The sequence below is a fragment of the Oreochromis aureus genome, linkage group 5 (assembly GCF_013358895.1).
Source record: "Oreochromis aureus strain Israel breed Guangdong linkage group 5, ZZ_aureus, whole genome shotgun sequence".
Classification (NCBI taxonomy): domain Eukaryota; kingdom Metazoa; phylum Chordata; class Actinopteri; order Cichliformes; family Cichlidae; genus Oreochromis; species Oreochromis aureus.
In genome coordinates, this window is record NC_052946.1 from 15700575 (window position 1) to 15718595 (window position 18021).

The 18021-nt window shown below is 43.1% G+C and overlaps 18 non-coding genes across 18 annotated transcripts; all 18 read left to right on the forward strand.

Annotated features, from left to right (window-relative positions):
• Nucleotides 1-5894: 5894 nt before the first annotated feature.
• Nucleotides 5895-5967, forward strand: trnak-uuu. The gene has a single exon. It is a non-coding gene; the product is annotated as a tRNA-Lys (tRNA).
• Nucleotides 5968-6926: 959 nt separating this feature from the next.
• trnaf-gaa lies at nucleotides 6927-7002 on the forward strand. Its single transcript has one exon. It is a non-coding gene; the product is annotated as a tRNA-Phe (tRNA).
• Nucleotides 7003-7406: 404 nt separating this feature from the next.
• On the forward strand, nucleotides 7407-7479 carry trnak-uuu. The gene has a single exon. It is a non-coding gene; the product is annotated as a tRNA-Lys (tRNA).
• A 497-nt stretch (nucleotides 7480-7976) lies between these two features.
• On the forward strand, nucleotides 7977-8049 carry trnaf-gaa. The gene has a single exon. It is a non-coding gene; the product is annotated as a tRNA-Phe (tRNA).
• Nucleotides 8050-8456: 407 nt separating this feature from the next.
• Nucleotides 8457-8529, forward strand: trnak-uuu. Its single transcript has one exon. It is a non-coding gene; the product is annotated as a tRNA-Lys (tRNA).
• Nucleotides 8530-9031: 502 nt separating this feature from the next.
• trnaf-gaa lies at nucleotides 9032-9104 on the forward strand. The gene has a single exon. It is a non-coding gene; the product is annotated as a tRNA-Phe (tRNA).
• A 407-nt stretch (nucleotides 9105-9511) lies between these two features.
• Nucleotides 9512-9584, forward strand: trnak-uuu. Its single transcript has one exon. It is a non-coding gene; the product is annotated as a tRNA-Lys (tRNA).
• A 502-nt stretch (nucleotides 9585-10086) lies between these two features.
• trnaf-gaa lies at nucleotides 10087-10159 on the forward strand. Its single transcript has one exon. It is a non-coding gene; the product is annotated as a tRNA-Phe (tRNA).
• A 407-nt stretch (nucleotides 10160-10566) lies between these two features.
• On the forward strand, nucleotides 10567-10639 carry trnak-uuu. The gene has a single exon. It is a non-coding gene; the product is annotated as a tRNA-Lys (tRNA).
• Nucleotides 10640-11136: 497 nt separating this feature from the next.
• Nucleotides 11137-11209, forward strand: trnaf-gaa. Its single transcript has one exon. It is a non-coding gene; the product is annotated as a tRNA-Phe (tRNA).
• A 406-nt stretch (nucleotides 11210-11615) lies between these two features.
• trnak-uuu lies at nucleotides 11616-11688 on the forward strand. The gene has a single exon. It is a non-coding gene; the product is annotated as a tRNA-Lys (tRNA).
• Nucleotides 11689-12190: 502 nt separating this feature from the next.
• On the forward strand, nucleotides 12191-12264 carry trnaf-gaa. Its single transcript has one exon. It is a non-coding gene; the product is annotated as a tRNA-Phe (tRNA).
• A 404-nt stretch (nucleotides 12265-12668) lies between these two features.
• trnak-uuu lies at nucleotides 12669-12741 on the forward strand. Its single transcript has one exon. It is a non-coding gene; the product is annotated as a tRNA-Lys (tRNA).
• A 501-nt stretch (nucleotides 12742-13242) lies between these two features.
• Nucleotides 13243-13315, forward strand: trnaf-gaa. Its single transcript has one exon. It is a non-coding gene; the product is annotated as a tRNA-Phe (tRNA).
• A 406-nt stretch (nucleotides 13316-13721) lies between these two features.
• trnak-uuu lies at nucleotides 13722-13794 on the forward strand. The gene has a single exon. It is a non-coding gene; the product is annotated as a tRNA-Lys (tRNA).
• A 501-nt stretch (nucleotides 13795-14295) lies between these two features.
• Nucleotides 14296-14368, forward strand: trnaf-gaa. Its single transcript has one exon. It is a non-coding gene; the product is annotated as a tRNA-Phe (tRNA).
• Nucleotides 14369-14775: 407 nt separating this feature from the next.
• Nucleotides 14776-14848, forward strand: trnak-uuu. Its single transcript has one exon. It is a non-coding gene; the product is annotated as a tRNA-Lys (tRNA).
• A 501-nt stretch (nucleotides 14849-15349) lies between these two features.
• On the forward strand, nucleotides 15350-15422 carry trnaf-gaa. Its single transcript has one exon. It is a non-coding gene; the product is annotated as a tRNA-Phe (tRNA).
• The last annotated feature ends 2599 nt before the right edge of the window (nucleotides 15423-18021 follow it).

Sequence of the window (18021 nt, forward strand, 5' to 3'; positions counted from 1 at the left end):
TGATTGTGATGCTCACGGTCAACTACATCTGTGACGGAGGTGAAATGTTTTTATGATAGGACAGAATATATACATCTAGAGGAAATTCAGTGTTAAATTAATGTATCTGCCTCACCTGTTTGTGTGGCAGCACTGTTGAGAAAATCAACAGCGTCTGACTTTTTGCAAAAAACAAGAGAGGAGGAACCATCAAGGTGTTTCCCTGGAGGCTGCAGCAGCACCGAGCTCAGTGAGGCTGAAGAGCTGATAGACGTGAACGCAGGAAATGTAAGTAAGGAGGGAAGTGCGCCACAGTTTTACGCCCACATTTGTAGCTTATGTTTACTTTGATTTTAACAACTGCTTCTCTGACAGTAGACAAAACAGACTATTTTGGAACTCTTAGCATGAAACGAGTGAAACATCTTCACGTGCTAAAATGTTATTGTTAGAAAATGAGCTGAATAACCAGCACATTTGAGATAAGGGAGTTTATGCTGACACATTCTGTACTAATTACTCATGCATTTCCTTTTCACTGTTTTGTTTTAAACTGCATGTAGAGTGCATGTCATCTACAGATCTTTCACGCCACAATCCTCTCTGCAGTCCTCAAAAAACCCCAAAACAAGTATAAATGTCAGTAACTGCAGACACTGTGAAGAGAAATATTTTAGGTAAAAGTAGGCCATGTCCCCATTTGGCCAGATGGACTTGAGATTCTATCCACAAGAAAATAAACCTAAAGAACAAAGACAATGCCCAGAAACTGGACTCCTGAGTCGAGAAGCACTCCTCTGTTCAACCGGCATAATGTGTAACTTAGTCAAGCAAGGCACTGAGACATGTATCATTACCATGTTCCTACATACCAGGCCTGGAATCTGAAGACACGGCGAAGCCCATTAACACTGACTTTGTTACTTAGTGCATTTGCTACACGTATCAGATAACCAGCGTGAAAGCCAGCAGAGAGGTGGAATGTGATTAAGTGGGCTGTCTGTCATGTTGTACACTTGGGTATTTGTTGTGTTATTTTGCATAAATCTAACCCATACAGCATTATTATTATTAACAGAGACCTCTGCTAGAGAGAGCTCATGAATATAACAACTCATTTACAGGAGGAGAGTTCCAGCCTGCGGTATAATGGAGGTGCTTCCCAGAAGGACATAAACTATGTAAGCTGTAATTACTTGAAGTTGAATCCTGCATTTATTATGCTATTAAAAAGAGCAAAAAAATGTTACAGTTCACAAGAGATTTGTGAATAGAGCCTGGCTGAAATACTCTTGTCCTGTAGCAGAGCCCTGGGAAGGAAACTGTGGTGGATGAAGGATCTGGGATGTAGCGAAGAGAGAGCAGAGAGCACAAGATGACCGTGTTGTTATTGGACAAAAGGAAGCTTGGGTTTGATGGATGATGTTTGATTACACCAACAAAAAAATATGCAAAAATGATTACAGCAGAATATTATCAGTAGTCTTTAATGAAATACAGCATAGAGGCATAACATATTTGAATAATTTTGCATGTTATACCAGATACAGATATGTGTGCACCATTGAAAGTCAAGTCTTCAAACCAATAATCATCTGTCATGCCACCTTTGTGTTGTGTTTCTCAGCTCACGTAATTTTTCAATGTTGTTTTATTCCCTCATAAACTGAGATCTACAGCTGTGGTCAGAAGTTTACATATACTCATCATGGGCTTACATGTTATGATAATTTGGTGCTTTTAATGTATTCTTTGAATTGATTTTTGTTTTCAAAGTGGAATAATTGTAAAGGTGCAGTTGAAGAATGTGGAGGGAGCCCTCAGCCTGATTTGCAAAATCAAATAAAGCGTGCACATATTAAGCAGCAGCTTCAGTTTACCTCAGTTTTAAAAATAACACACTGACACACTGCAAAGTTTTAGTTTATGAAATAAAGAAGAGACCTTCTTTCCACATCGAACAAAGGATCCACGAAAGATGTTTCAGGGGTTTAAATGTACTTAATGAACCGATTCTGATGCCTGGCACTTGAAATGATTTATCCCAAGACTGAAAGTCAAACATCTGCTATGTACCAACCAATCACCCTCAGTGAGATGGCTGGGCTTCAGCTGGTCTGTTTGGCTCAGGAAGGAGTAAATCTGGAGTCCAATTAATGGAACAAGACCTCAGGTGTGGGATACAGACACTTTCTATTTAGAAAATCTGTCTATAAATGGGAGCTGATTTACTACTGTGGCCACCTTTGACAAAACTGGGACCCAGTTAAGATGATTCAACTGCAACACAAGACATATTATTCTCTAAGGCAGGGGTATCGAACTCCAGGCCTAGAGGGCTGGTGTCCTGCAGGTTTTAGATATCACCCTGGGTCAACACACCTGAATCAAATGATTAGTTCATTACCAGGCTTCTGGAGAACTTCAAGACATGTCAAGGAGGTAATTTAGCCATTTAAATCAGCTATGTTGGCTCAAGGACACATTTAAAACCTGCAGGACACCGGCCCTCGAGGCCTGGAGTTTGACACCTGTGCTCTAAAGTAAGAAAAGGAAGGGTTGGATAAGGGCTTGAAGTATCAGGAGAGCTGCTCTTACAAGAAATAGAGTAGATGTAGAGATACTGTGAAATGACGTCAAGAGGAAAATTCCCACCTGAGCGTTGTTGAAGCAGGTATGGTCCAAAATGTCTGTAAAAGGTTTTAAAGGTATAAGCTGCTACAACAGGAAGTGCTTTTTTGAGGTTATTGTCGCTAGGAGTTTTAACCAGTTATTCATTATAGGGATTTACTTTCTCCAACAACACTGATTATCTACACCTATGACTTAAACTTTATTTGGAGTGAGGTATTATATCTGGCAGAAGAGGCAATTAATTTCCCCCAAGGTGCCGCATTAAAAACTGGGACAGCCATGGAGGGACGCACCGAGAAGGGAAAACCAAATACCCACCCCAACTGTATAGCCTGACTGACATAAGATTTTTAAGAACGATACTGATATCTGATGATGTAAAATAAATACATTTTTTCCCTTTCAAATAGATGTGTCACAGGACCGAATGAACTCAGGTGCAGACCAAGGTTTCCTTTCTAAAGACAAGTCAGTAGTTTTATTTACAGAAGACACCAAGTGTGATATATACAAAGTGCAGGGCTCCAGGGATCTGTGGGGGAAGAAGGGGAGAAGTCCACATACAAATGCTCCTTCTCTGTTTCTCCACACTCCTCTTCAGACACTCATAGTTTTTGCTCCACACGCACTTCCCCACTCAGCCGCTCTCAGACAATCCAGGTCAGGAAACAGGAACAATTCCAGGGGAATTTATATACAGGAAAAAACTGTCAGAAACAAGTTAGCTCTTTGCACAATATAAACAGGTTTTGCCTGGGCTGCACTAGTACAGGTTACACAATGATCCAGCAACGAGAAGCACAGACTCGCCATCTTAAATAGTGGCCAGGTAATCAGGCAGATCATCGGTAGGTGTGTAATCAGGCCAGGTGCGTGGGCCAGAGGCGGGAGCTCCGCCCAAGCAGACAGAAGACAGAGGAGAGAGAGAGAGAGCACAACAATGACAAAAACATTTGGCCTGACATAGAGCCAGCCAGGGAGGCACGGGGACCATGACAGTAACAAACATATTTCCTTATCATTTTGTGGTTCCAAATAGGTGTGCCCTCTGGTGGACAACCTGTGCAACAGCAACACCGCTAATACAGTCCTGATCAAAAGTTTAAGTTTTGAGGGCCCTCAGTCATGACGGATGCTCTCCGCAACATCTGGGCATGGCCAAAGGCCGTTTGACGCTCCAGCACCTCCTGAAGCTCCATTGTTCCACTGAAGGAAAAAGCACCCCAGACCATTATGGTGCCCCCTCCACTGTGGCGTGTAAAAAATATCTCAGGTGGGATCTGCTGGTCATGCCAGTAAACGCTGGAAAACATCAAGGTTAAATAAGATTAACATCACCTAATGTTGCCTCTTCTTGTTTTCAGTAAACCTGCATTACAGAGTTGAAATATTGATCATTTCTAAATACATCCAATAGTAACATGATAGTACGTGAATGTGCAGAACACAAACATAATTTATTGATAATGAACACATAATGATAAAGGTACACAGGTACCCACAGGCCTCATAGTATTACTGCACAGTAAATATGATATGAACTAATTATAGATGCAAAACAATACACTTAAGTTTTTAGTTTGTCTCCTCCCAACACTCATGATTTATTGCAGTTGAGCACACAAGGCCTGTCGCACCAAACCCCTACAGTGATCATTGGGGTCAGTCTAGTAACAATTCCAAAAAAGTTGGCATGATGTGTAAAATTTAAATAATGATCTGCAAAGCTCATAAACCTGTGTTTGATTCAGAGTGGAAAATGGAAAACACACTAAATATTTAAACTGAGAAAATGTGGCGTTTTAAGGTTAGGGTTCAGGCGAGCTGATGACAGAATCATCAATATTGGCTTAGCGCACAGAGATTTCTTCAGATTCTCTGATATTACATAGATTAGATCAGCGGTCCCCAACCCCCGGGCCTCGGACCGGTACCGGTCCGTGAGTCGTTTGGTACCGGGCCGCGAGAGTTGAGGCTCAGGTGTGAAATGTATGGTTTTCAGGGTTTTTATCGGTTTTCAACGTTATTTTGTTATCGTTTTTATCGTTAACTCGGTTTTCCTGGGTCTTTTCACGTGTGTTATGAATAAATCTTCTTTTTTTCGGTACCGGCACTAGTTTTATTTTGTTGTATTCATCCGCGACACCTCATTGCCAGTCCGTGAAAATATTGTCGGACATAAACCGGTCCGTGGCGCAAAAAAGGTTGGGGACCGCTGGATTAGATGATTAATGATTCAATTTTTTTACTTTTTTTACACAGTGAACATTATTTTGAAATTCGTCTATAATTTAGTAGCTGCCAATTAAGCCTAGCTGTTTCTTTCTAGCAACACTTTATTTTCCTACCTTTCTTAGAAATTAGCTTGAGATGTAATGCTGCCATGAAATTGAAAATGAAGTCATATTTTTCATGAAACAGTAAAATTTCTTCTTCTCACTTCTAATATTGGTATTGTTTTCTGTGTTCCAAGGTGAATAAAATATGGATTTATAATGTTTGCAAATGTTTTTATAAACATTTTACAAAGCGTCACAAATGTTTTGATTTGGTGTGTGTGTGCATGTCATATAAATAATGAGTAAAAATACGCTTTCTGATAACTTTGTATGATAGGAGTAAGTTAAAGTAAATTTATGGATTTTACATTAAGTGACCCATGCATGAGTAGTACTTACACAATACATTATTGTGAACAAACCACGGAAGTTCCATCCATATTTTTATGCTCTTCAGCATGTACTTTTAGTTGCTGTCACTTTACACAGCCGCAGCTTTCTAACTCGAAGCTGAACACTTCACTATCAACAACCAACACAAAGAGCGCAACTTTTTATGACCTGGGTTTCGTCAAAGCTATTTTGGTCACCATCTAGGGCATGGTAGGTTTGTTGGTAGGACTTCATTATACGGCCTACAACTACGTGGATCATTCCCATCAAATGGGAAAACAAACACAGATGGTGCAGGTTGCAAACGTCCATCAAGTGGAGGTGGGATTTGAAGAAGGTCCTCCTCCAGACGCTCCCAGTCCTCACCCATTATACCGTTGACTTACCTAGGGCTTGGTAGGTTGGGTGGTCACACGTGGTAATACAGCCTAGCGATGTTTCCCCTAGAATTAAATCCTTGCCTTGGCTCTTGTCTGAAATGATCATTTAATAATATCTAACTGTAAATCCTCAACCAGTACCTACAGTAAAATGAGAGGATAAGCGTTCACATTTTTACAGAAAAGAAAGACAATATGTGGCCCAGAGGACAAACACGTGGCTCTTGTTACCTGGCTAGCTCAGATGGAAGAGCATCAGACTTTTAATCTGAGGGTCCAGGGTTCAAGTCCCTGTCCAGGTGTCTCCTTGGGAACCTTATCCTTGCCCTTTGGTGGTTCCATGTCTTTACCCCACAGTTGTCGAACTCCAGGCCTCGAGGGCCGGTGTCCTGCAGGTTTTGGATGTGACCTTGATCCAACACAGCTGATTCAAATGGCTAAATTACCTCCTCAACATGTCTTGTAGTTCTCCAGAGGCCTGGTAATGAACTACTCATTTGATTCAGGTGTGTTCACCCAGGGTGTTATCTAAAACCTGCAGGACACTGGCCCTCGAGGCCTGGACTTCGACACCCCTGCTTTACCCTAACCCAGGGGTGGGCACCGAGGGCCGGTGTCCCTGCAGGTTTTACATGTGTCCTTGAACCAACACAGCTGATTTAAATGGCTAAATTAGCTCCTCAACACATCCTGATGTTCTCCAGAGGCCTGGTAACGAACTAATCATGTGATTCAGGTGTGTTGACCCAAGGTGAGATCTAAAACCTGCAGGGACACCGGCCCTCGGGGCCTGGAATTGCCCACCCCTGCCCTAACCTAACAAGCTCAGTTGTTCTTGATAGTTCTGTGACCTCATTGTCATTTGTAGCAAAGTCCATAGACTGCAGGTGGAATGACGATGTGGGATTTGTAGATCTCAGGGACAGAGGCCTCTTTCAGATAATCCCAGCGTACAAGCTCTGTAAAGAATCTTTCCCTGCCCCTTGGTCCAACTCACCGCCAGTTGGTTCTCAGCTCAGCTCCTTTGCTAAACCCGGAGTCCAAGACATGCCAATCTCACTTTAACTTTTTTTCTATCTTACTTTGGGTGGGACAACATTTAAGAGAGCAAAGTTCATGACAGTTCACTGTTAAATCCAAAGCTTAAAAGTTCACTTCACACTGATTCACTGTCTCAGTGGGTCAGCTGTAGTGCGGTTTGGCCAGCTGTAGACCTGACTGGTCATTAGAATGCAATTTTTGAGCACTTTCCTTTGCAAAATGTGCCGAAATAGCTCAGCTGGGAGAGCGTTAGACTGAAGATCTAAAGGACCCTAGTTCGATCCTGGGTTTCATAAAGCTCTTTTGATCACCATCTAGGGCATGGTAGGTTTGTTGGTAGGACTTCATTATACGGCCTACAACTACGTGGGTCATTCGCATCAAATGGGAAAACAAACACAGATGGTGCAGCTTGCAAACGTCCATCAAGTGGAGGTGGGATTTGAAGAAGGTCCTCCTCCAGACGCTCCCAGTCCAAACCCATTATACCATTGACTTACCTAGGGCTTGGTAGGTTGGGTGATCACGTGGTAATACAGCCTAGCGATGTTTCCCCTAGAATTAAATCCTTGCCTTGGCTCTTGTCTGAAATGATCATTTAATAATATCTAACTGCAAATCCTCACCAGTACCTACAGTAAAATGAGAGGATAAGCGTTCACATTTTTACAGAAAAGAAAGACAACATGTGGCTCTTGTTACCTGGCTAGCTCAGATGGAAGAGCATCAGACTTTTAATCTGAGGGTCCAGGGTTCAAGTCCCTGTCCAGGTGTCTCCTTGGGAACCTTATCCTTGCCCTTTGGTGGTTCCATATCTTTACCCTAACAAGCTCAGTTGTTCTTGATAGTTCTGTGACCTCATTGTCATTTGTAGCAAAGTCCATAGACTGCAGGTGGAATGACGATGTGGGATTTGTAGATCTCAGGGACAGAGGCCTCTTTCAGATAATCCCAGCGTACAAGCTCTGTAAAGAATCTTTCCTGCCCTTGGTCCAACTCACCGCCAGTTGGTTCTCAGCTCAGCTCCTTTGCTAAACCCGGTGTCCAAGACATGCCAATCTCACTTTAACTTTTTTTTCTATCTTACTTTGGGTGGGACAACATTTAAGAGAGAGCAAAGTTCATGACAGTTCACTGTTAAATCCAAAGCTTAAAGTTCACTTCACACTGATTCACTGTCTCAGTGGGTCAGCTGTAGTGCGGTTTGGCCAGCTGTAGACCTGACTGGTCATTAGAATGCAATTTTTGAGCACTTTCCTTTGCAAAATGTGCCGAAATAGCTCAGCTGGGAGAGCGTTAGACTGAAGATCTAAAGGACCCTAGTTCGATCCTGGGTTTTGGCAAAGCTCTTTTGGTCACCATCTAGGGCATGGTAGGTTTGTTGGTAGGACTTCATTATACGCCCTACAACTACGTGGATCATTCCCATCAAATGGGAAAACAAACACAGATGGTGCAGCTTGCAAACGTCCATCAAGTGGAGGTGGGATTTGAAGAAGGTCCTCCTCCAGACGCTTCCAGTCCTCACCCATTATACCATTGACTTACCTAGGGCTTGGTAGGTTGGGTGATCACACGTGGTAATACAGCCTAGCGATGTTTCCCCTAGAATTAAATCCTTGCATTGGCTCTTGTCTGAAATGATCATTTAATAATATCTAACTGTAAATCTTCACCAGTACCTACAGTAAAATGAGAGGATAAGCGTTCACATTTTTACAGAAAAGAAAGAGAATATGTGGCTTTTGTTACCTGGCTAGCTCAGATGGAAGAGCATCAGACTTTTAATCTGAGGGTCCAGGGTTCAAGTCCCTGTCCAGGTGTCTCCTTGGGAACCTTATCCTTGCCCTTTGGTGGTTCCATGTCTTTACCCTAACCTAACAAGCTCAGTTGTTCTTGATAGTTCTGTGACCTCATTGTCATTTGTAGCAAAGTCCATAGACTGCAGGTGGAATGACGATGTGGGATTTGTAGATCTCAGGGACAGAGGCCTCTTTCAGATAATCCCAGCGTACAAGCTCTGTAAAGAATCTTTCCCTGCCCCTTGGTCCAACTCACCGCCAGTTGGTTCTCAGCTCATCTCCTTTGCTAAACCCGGTGTCCAAGACATGCCAATCTCACTTTAACTTTTTTTCTATCTTACTTTGGGTGGGACAACATTTAAGAGAGCAAAGTTCATGACAGTTCACTGTTAACTCCAAAGCTTAAACGTTCACTTCACACTGATTCGCTGTCTCAGTGGGTCAGCTGTAGTGCGGTTTGGCCAGCTGTAGACCTGACTGGTCATTAGAATGCAATTTTTGAGCACTTTCCTTTGAAAAATGTGCCGAAATAGCTCAGCTGGGAGAGCGTTAGACTGAAGATCTAAAGGTTCCTAGTTCGATCCTGGGTTTCGGCAAAGCTCTTTTGGTCACCATCTAGGGCATTTTAGGTTTGTTGGTAGGACTTCATTATACGGCCTAGAACTACGTGGATCATTCCCATCAAATGGGAAAACAAACACAGATGGTGCAGCTTGCAAACGTCCATCAAGTGGAGGTGGGATTTGAAGAAGGTCCTCCTCCAGACGCTCCCAGTCCTCACCCATTATACCATTGACTTACCTAGGGCTTGGTAGGTTGGGTGATCACACGTGGTAATACAGCCTAGCGATGTTTCCCCTAGAATTAAATCCTTGCATTGGCTCTTGTCTGAAATGATCATTTAATAATATCTAACTGTAAATCTTCACCAGTACCTACAGTAAAATGAGAGGATAAGCGTTCACATTTTACAGAAAAGAAAGAGAATATGTGGCTTTTTGTTACCTGGCTAGCTCAGATGGAAGAGCATCAGACTTTTAATCTGAGGGTCCAGGGTTCAAGTCCCTGTCCAGGTGTCTCCTTGGGAACCTTATCCTTGCCCTTTGGTGGTTCCATGTCTTTACCCTAACCTAACAAGCTCAGTTGTTCTTGATAGTTCTGTGACCTCATTGTCATTTGTAGCAAAGTCCATAGACTGCAGGTGGAATGACGATGTGGGATTTGTAGATCTCAGGGACAGAGGCCTCTTTCAGATAATCCCAGCGTACAAGCTCTGTAAAGAATCTTTCCCTGCCCCTTGGTCCAACTCACCGCCAGTTGGTTCTCAGCTCAGCTCCTTTGCTAAACCCGGTGTCCAAGACATACCAATCTCACTTTAACTTTTTTTCTATCTTACTTTGGGTGGGACAACATTTAAGAGAGCAAAGTTCATGACAGTTCACTGTTAAATCCAAAGCTTAAAAGTTCACTTCACACTGATTCACTGTCTCAGTGGGTCAGCTGTAGTGCGGTTTGGCCAGCTGTAGACCTGACTGGTCATTAGAATGCAATTTTTGAGCACTTTCCTTTGCAAAATGTGCCGAAATAGCTCAGCTGGGAGAGCGTTAGACTGAAGATCTAAAGGACCCTAGTTCGATCCTGGGTTTCGGCAAAGCTCTTTTGATCACCATCTAGGGCATGGTAGGTCTGTTGGTAGGACTTCATTATACGGCCTACAACTACGTGGATCATTCCCATCAAATGGGAAAACAAACACAGATGGTGCAGGTTGCAAACGTCCATCAAGTGGAGGTGGGATTTGAAGAAGGTCCTCCTCCAGACGCTCCCAGTCCAAACCCATTATACCATTGACTTACCTAGGGCTTGGTAGGTTGGGTGATCACACGTGGTAATACAGCCTAGCGATGTTTCCCCTAGAATTAAATCCTTGCCTTGGCTCTTGTCTGAAATGATCATTTAATAATATCTAACTGCAAATCCTCACCAGTACCTACAGTAAAATGAGAGGATAAGCGTTCACATTTTTACAGAAAAGAAAGAGAATATGTGGCTTTTGTTACCTGGCTATCTCAGATGGAAGAGCATCAGACTTTTAATCTGAGGGTCCAGGGTTCAAGTCCCTGTCCAGGTGTCTCCTTGGGAACCTTATCCTTGCCCTTTGGTGGTTCCATATCTTTACCCTAACAAGCTCAGTTGTTCTTGATAGTTCTGTGACCTCATTGTCATTTGTAGCAAAGTCCATAGACTGCAGGTGGAATGACGATGTGGAATTTGTAGATCTCAGGGACAGAGGCCTCTTTCAGATAATCCCAGCGTACAAGCTCTGTAAAGAATCTTTCCCTGCCCCTTGGTCCAACTCACCGCCAGTTGGTTCTCAGCTCAGCTCCTTTGCTAAACCCGGTGTCCAAGACATGCCAATCTCACTTTAACTTTTTTTCTATCTTACTTTGGGTGGGACAACATTTAAGAGAGCAAAGTTCATGACAGTTCACTGTTAAATCCAAAGCTTAAAAGTTCACTTCACACTGATTCACTGTCTCAGTGGGTCAGCTGTAGTCTTGGTTTGGCCAGCTGTAGACCTGACTGGTCATTAGAATGCAATTTTGAGCACTTTCCTTTGCAAAATGTGCCGAAATAGCTCAGCTGGGAGAGCGTTAGACTGAAGATCTAAAGGACCCTAGTTCGATCCTGGGTTTCGGCAAAGCTCTTTTGATCACCATCTAGGGCATGGTAGGTTTGTTGGTAGGACTTCATTATACGGCCTACAACTACGTGGATCATTCCCATCAAATGGGAAAACAAACACAGATGGTGCAGCTTGCAAACGTCCATCAAGTGGAGGTGGGATTTGAAGAAGGTCCTCCTCCAGACGCTCCCAGTCCAAACCCATTATACCATTGACTTACCTAGGGCTTGGTAGGTTGGGTGATCACACGTGGTAATACAGCCTAGCGATGTTTCCCTAGAATTAAATCCTTGCCTTGGCTCTTGTCTGAAATGATCATTTAATAATATCTACCTGCAAATCCTCACCAGTACCTACAGTAAAATGAGAGGATAAGTGTTCACATTTTTACAGAAAAGAAAGACAACATGTGGCTCTTGTTACCTGGCTAGCTCAGGTGGAAGAGCATCAGACTTTTAATCTGAGGGTCCAGGGTTCAAGTCCCTGTCCAGGTGTCACCTTGGGAACCTTATCCTTGCCCTTTGGTGGTTCCATGTCTTTACCCTAACCTAACAAGCTCAGTTGTTCTTGATAGTTCTGTGACCTCATTGTCATTTGTAGCAAAGTCCATAGACTGCAGGTGGAATGACGATGTGGGATTTGTAGATCTCAGGGACAGAGGCCTCTTTCAGATAATCCCAGCGTACACGCTCTGTAAAGAATCTTTCCCTGCCCCTTGGTCCAACTCACCGCCAGTTGGTTCTCAGCTCAGCTCCTTTGCTAAACCCGGTGTCCAAGACATGCCAATCTCACTTTAACTTTTTTTCTATCTTACTTTGGGTGGGACAACATTTAAGAGAGCAAAGTTCATGACAGTTCACTGTTAACTCCAAAGCTTAAACGTTCACTTCACACTGATTCGCTGTCTCAGTGGGTCAGCTGTAGTCTTGGTTTGGCCAGCTGTAGACCTGACTGGTCATTAGAATGCAATTTTTGAGCACTTTCCTTTGCAAAATGTGCGAAATAGCTCAGCTGGGAGAGCGTTAGACTGAAGATCTAAAGGACCCTAGTTCGATCCTGGGTTTCGGCAAAGCTCTTTTGATCACCATCTAGGGCATGGTAGGTTTGTTGGTAGGACTTCATTATACGGCCTACAACTACGTGGATCATTCCCATCAAATGGGAAAACAAACACAGATGGTGCAGCTTGCAAACGTCCATCAAGTGGAGGTGGGATTTGAAGAAGGTCCTCCTCCAGACGCTCCCAGTCCAAACCCATTATACCATTGACTTACCTAGGGCTTGGTAGGTTGGGTGATCTGCGTGGTAATACAGCCTAGCGATGTTTCCCTAGAATTAAATCCTTGCCTTGGCTCTTGTCTGAAATGATCATTTAATAATATCTACCTGCAAATCCTCACCAGTACCTACAGTAAAATGAGAGGATAAGCGTTCACATTTTTGCAGAAAAGAAAGACAATATGTGGCTCTTGTTACCTGGCTAGCTCAGGTGGAAGAGCATCAGACTTTTAATCTGAAGGTCCAGGGTTCAAGTCCCTGTCCAGGTGTCTCCTTGGGAACCTTATCCTTGCCCTTTGGTGGTTCCATGTCTTTACCCTAACCTAACAAGCTCAGTTGTTCTTGATAGTTCTGTGACCTCATTGTCATTTGTAGCAAAGTCCATAGACTGCAGGTGGAATGACGATGTGGGATTGTAGATCTCAGGGACAGAGGCCTCTTTCAGATAATCCCAGCGTACAAGCTCTGTAAAGAATCTTTCCCTGCCCCTTGGTCCAACTCACCGCCAGTTGGTTCTCAGCTCAGCTCCTTTGCTAAACCCGGTGTCCAAGACATGCCAATCTCACTTTAACTTTTTTTCTATCTTACTTTGGGTGGGACAACATTTAAGAGAGCAAAGTTCATGACAGTTCACTGTTAACTCCAAAGCTTAAACGTTCACTTCACACTGATTCGCTGTCTCAGTGGGTCAGCTGTAGTGCGGTTTGGCCAGCTGTAGACCTGACTGGTCATTAGAATGCAATTTTTGAGCACTTTCCTTTGCAAAATGTGCCGAAATAGCTCAGCTGGGAGAGCGTTAGACTGAAGATCTAAAGGACCCTAGTTCGATCCTGGGTTTCGGCAAAGCTCTTTTGATCACCATCTAGGGCATGGTAGGTTTGTTGGTAGGACTTCATTATCGGCCTACAACTACGTGGATCATTCCCATCAAATGGGAAAACAAACACAGATGGTGCAGCTTGCAAACGTCCATCAAGTGGAGGTGGGATTTGAAGAAGGTCCTCCTCCAGACGCTCCCAGTCCAAACCCATTATACCATTGACTTACCTAGGGCTTGGTAGGTTGGGTGATCACACGTGGTAATACAGCCTAGCGATGTTTCCCCTAGAATTAAATCCTTGCCTTGGCTCTTGTCTGAAATGATCATTTAATAATATCTACCTGCAAATCCTCACCAGTACCTACAGTAAAATGAGAGGATAAGTGTTCACATTTTTACAGAAAAGAAAGACAACATGTGGCTCTTGTTACCTGGCTAGCTCAGGTGGAAGAGCATCAGACTTTTAATCTGAGGGTCCAGGGTTCAAGTCCCTGTCCAGGTGTCACCTTGGGAACCTTATCCTTGCCCTTTGGTGGTTCCATGTCTTTACCCTAACCTAACAAGCTCAGTTGTTCTTGATAGTTCTGTGACCTCATTGTCATTTGTAGCAAAGTCCATAGACTGCAGGTGGAATGACGATGTGGGATTTGTAGATCTCAGGGACAGAGGCCTCTTTCAGATAATCCCAGCGTACACGCTCTGTAAAGAATCTTTCCCTGCCCCTTGGTCCAACTCACCGCCAGTTGGTTCTCAGCTCAGCTCCTTTGCTAAACCCGGTGTCCAAGACATGCCAATCTCACTTTAACTTTTTTTCTATCTTACTTTGGGTGGGACAACATTTAAGAGAGCAAAGTTCATGACAGTTCACTGTTAACTCCAAAGCTTAAACGTTCACTTCACACTGATTCGCTGTCTCAGTGGGTCAGCTGTAGTGCGGTTTGGCCAGCTGTAGACCTGACTGGTCATTAGAATGCAATTTTTGAGCACTTTCCTTTGCAAAATGTGCCGAAATAGCTCAGCTGGAGAGCGTTAGACTGAAGATCTAAAGGACCCTAGTTCGATCCTGGGTTTCGCAAAGCTCTTTTGATCACCATCTAGGGCATGGTAGGTTTGTTGGTAGGACTTCATTATACGACCTACAACTACGTGGATCATTCCCATCAAATGGGAAAACAAACACAGATGGTGCAGCTTGCAAAGCGTCCATCAAGTGGAGGTGGGATTTGAAGAAGGTCCTCCTCCAGACGCTCCCAGTCCAAACCCATTATACCATTGACTTACCTAGGGCTTGGTAGGTTGGGTGATCACACGTGGTAATACAGCCTAGCGATGTTTCCCCTAGAATTAAATCCTTGCCTTGGCTCTTGTCTGAAATGATCATTTAATAATATCTACCTGCAAATCCTCACCAGTACCTACAGTAAAATGAGAGGATAAGCGTTCACATTTTTGCAGAAAAGAAAGACAACATGTGGCTCTTGTTACCTGGCTAGCTCAGGTGGAAGAGCATCAGACTTTTAATCTGAAGGTCCAGGGTTCAAGTCCCTGTCCAGGTGTCTCCTTGGGAACCTTATCCTTGCCCTTTGGTGGTTCCATGTCTTTACCCTAACCTAACAAGCTCAGTTGTTCTTGATAGTTCTGTGACCTCATTGTCATTTGTAGCAAAGTCCATAGACTGCAGGTGGAATGACGATGTGGGATTTGTAGATCTCAGGGACAGAGGCCTCTTTCAGATAATCCCAGCGTACAAGCTCTGTAAAGAATCTTTCCTGCCCCTTGGTCCAACTCACCGCCAGTTGGTTCTCAGCTCAGCTCCTTTGCTAAACCCGGTGTCCAAGACATGCCAATCTCACTTTAACTTTTTTTCTATCTTACTTTGGGTGGGACAACATTTAAGAGAGCAAAGTTCATGACAGTTCACTGTTAACTCCAAAGCTTAAACGTTCACTTCACACTGATTCGCTGTCTCAGTGGGTCAGCTGTAGTGCGGTTTGGCCAGCTGTAGACCTGACTGGTCATTAGAATGCAATTTTTGAGCACTTTCCTTTGAAAAATGTGCCGAAATAGCTCAGCTGGGAGAGCGTTAGACTGAAGATCTAAAGGACCCTAGTTCGATCCTGGGTTTCGGCAAAGCTCTTTTGGTCACCATCTAGGGCATGGTAGGTTTGTTGGTAGGACTTCATTATACGGCCTACAACTACGTGGATCATTCCCATCAAATGGGAAAACAAACACAGATGGTGCAGCTTGCAAACGTCCATCAAGTGGAGGTGGGATTTGAAGAAGGTCCTCCTCCAGACGCTCCCAGTCCTCACCCATTATACCATTGACTTACCTAGGGCTTGGTAGGTTGGGTGATCACACGTGGTAATACAGCCTAGCGATGTTTCCCCTAGAATTAAATCCTTGCATTGGCTCTTGTCTGAAATGATCATTTAATAATATCTAACTGTAAATCTTCACCAGTACCTACAGTAAAATGAGAGGATAAGCGTTCACATTTTTACAGAAAAGAAAGACAATATGTCTATCAAGGCTCACTGGCTGAACTCTGAGTCAGTGATGAACACTTTCATTATTCTATTCACTTTTTGCAATACAGTATACCAACACCACTGGCATCAAAACAGCAACAGAGCATGATGCTACCACCACCATGTTTGACAAACATACATCTTTTTGTCAAATAGTTTAATCTTTCTCTCATGCCACCATAAAACATTTTTTTCCAAATGGTATTTGACTTGTCCATGTGTGCATCCACAACTTTTAGACAAGGTTAAAGGTGCCAGTTTTGGTTAGCATCCTCTCAGTTCGAGGCGATGTAAACCTCACTTCACTGTGGACAGTAAGGCTCGTGTTCAAGCAGTTTCCAGTTCATCGCAGGGTTGAGCCTTCATGATTCCTGGGTTCTTCAAAACATCCTAACCAATTTCCTCACATCTGACCGTGTGTCATGGCTCAGCGGCCCAGGAAGAGAGATGGACACAGGTGCAGATTCCAAAACTGGAGTCGTGTAGCAAGTTTAACAAAGATGTTTATTTACAGAAAGGAGGGAACAAACTCAAACTAGACTGTGACTATGAATTTAAATTCGCATGAGTTGGAGAAAGGCAGGAGGGGGCAGGGGCAAGTCTGAGATCCGGGTGAGCATAGAGCATGACGCTGGAACGCAGGGAGGCAGGCAGGTGAGAATGGCAATTAGATTGAGAGGTTTTACCAGCAGCTGGAGACCAGGATCCAGGTAAGCAAGTATGGCAATGGGTGAAATGTGAGCTCTGATAACAGGCTATGAAACAGGAGAGGAAGGTAAGTACACATACTACAGTTTAATCGAAAGAATGTGAGGCCACAGACTAACATTGGTTAGCAGATAATCTGGCGAGGACTAATTGAGTGTGTCGATCCTGTATACTGCTGGAGTAATTGCCCAAAGGTGGGTAGCCAGGGAGGAGCAACAAGTCTCTACCCAGAGGAGGAGAGCTGCTGCTGGAGAAAATACCGTGACTCACCCAGACCGTGATAGTTTGGGTCATCCTCCAGACATCTTCCAGCCTGTATGCATACTTTTAACCCTGTGTGGATTATAGAAAAAACAAACAAATCAAACATATGCACCCAGTTCTAGTTTTCTTAAACTCAATAAAGATGTATTCTGTACAATCATTTCACCCTGGAGAAAGACCAGTTCAAAAAATCATTAGAAGCCCAAAATTACCATGACATTTATGCCCATGATGAGTGTATGTAAACTTCTGAACACAACTGTAATGGGATCATTTCTGTTGCTAAGTAAGTTACAGGCTATTGTTTCCTTCCTGTGGCCTTTGATTACCCCAAAACACATATCATTGTGCATTTTGATCACTGTGTAATGTAAATTTTTAATGCTGTTATCCTTCAAAAGTAAACTCAGTAAACTCTGTCATAAATTAAACTCGTGTAGGCCACTGTTGTGTTGTTGCAGAATTGTTTTTGCATTAGTTTTGTATGATATGAATCCATTAATAAAGCATTTTAGGGAATTAGCACCTGCTCTCTTAAACCACATAATACAACTCAGTGACTGACACAAAAACAGACTGCGTTCAGTTTTTACAGTTTAAGGAAGCACTTAAAGATCGATTTGTTCTAAATGTTTCATATAAATCTACTATACATGCGTACACACACATATATACTCTCTTTAACAGTTTGAATGAAGAAAGTGTCGGTACTCCTATTTTTTCAGTTGTTGGTGGTTAGTGGTTGTTAATGACGTGTGGATGGGGATGAGTTTTTGTTCTCATAAGTCACATGCTGATCACGGGCTTGGGTGGTCGCCTGCTCCTTGCCTGTCTACTGTAGTTTGCAAATAGAAATTAAATAAATAAAAGGTGAAAATAGACTGATTTGAGGCGTTACCTCTTTAATGGTTATTGACTAAGGTGTGCGTTGCTTTTCACATTTTGCGTTAATAATGGTAGGCATGCGGCAGCTATAAGCCACGACCTCTTTAATGTTGCCTTCACGTGCTCACCGCAAACTCATACTTTGACCAAATAAAGTAGTTACCAGATAGTATGATCCAATTTTGTAATTTATTTCTTTAAAATAATTTAGTACTGTAAAAGTTTATGTAATTACTGTAAGTTTGCAGGGAAAATTCTTTGATTTTTTGATTTAAATGCTAAATGTAGTCAACTAAAGGTTAGTCACCAGGCTAAATGGGTTATTAAAATTTATTGTC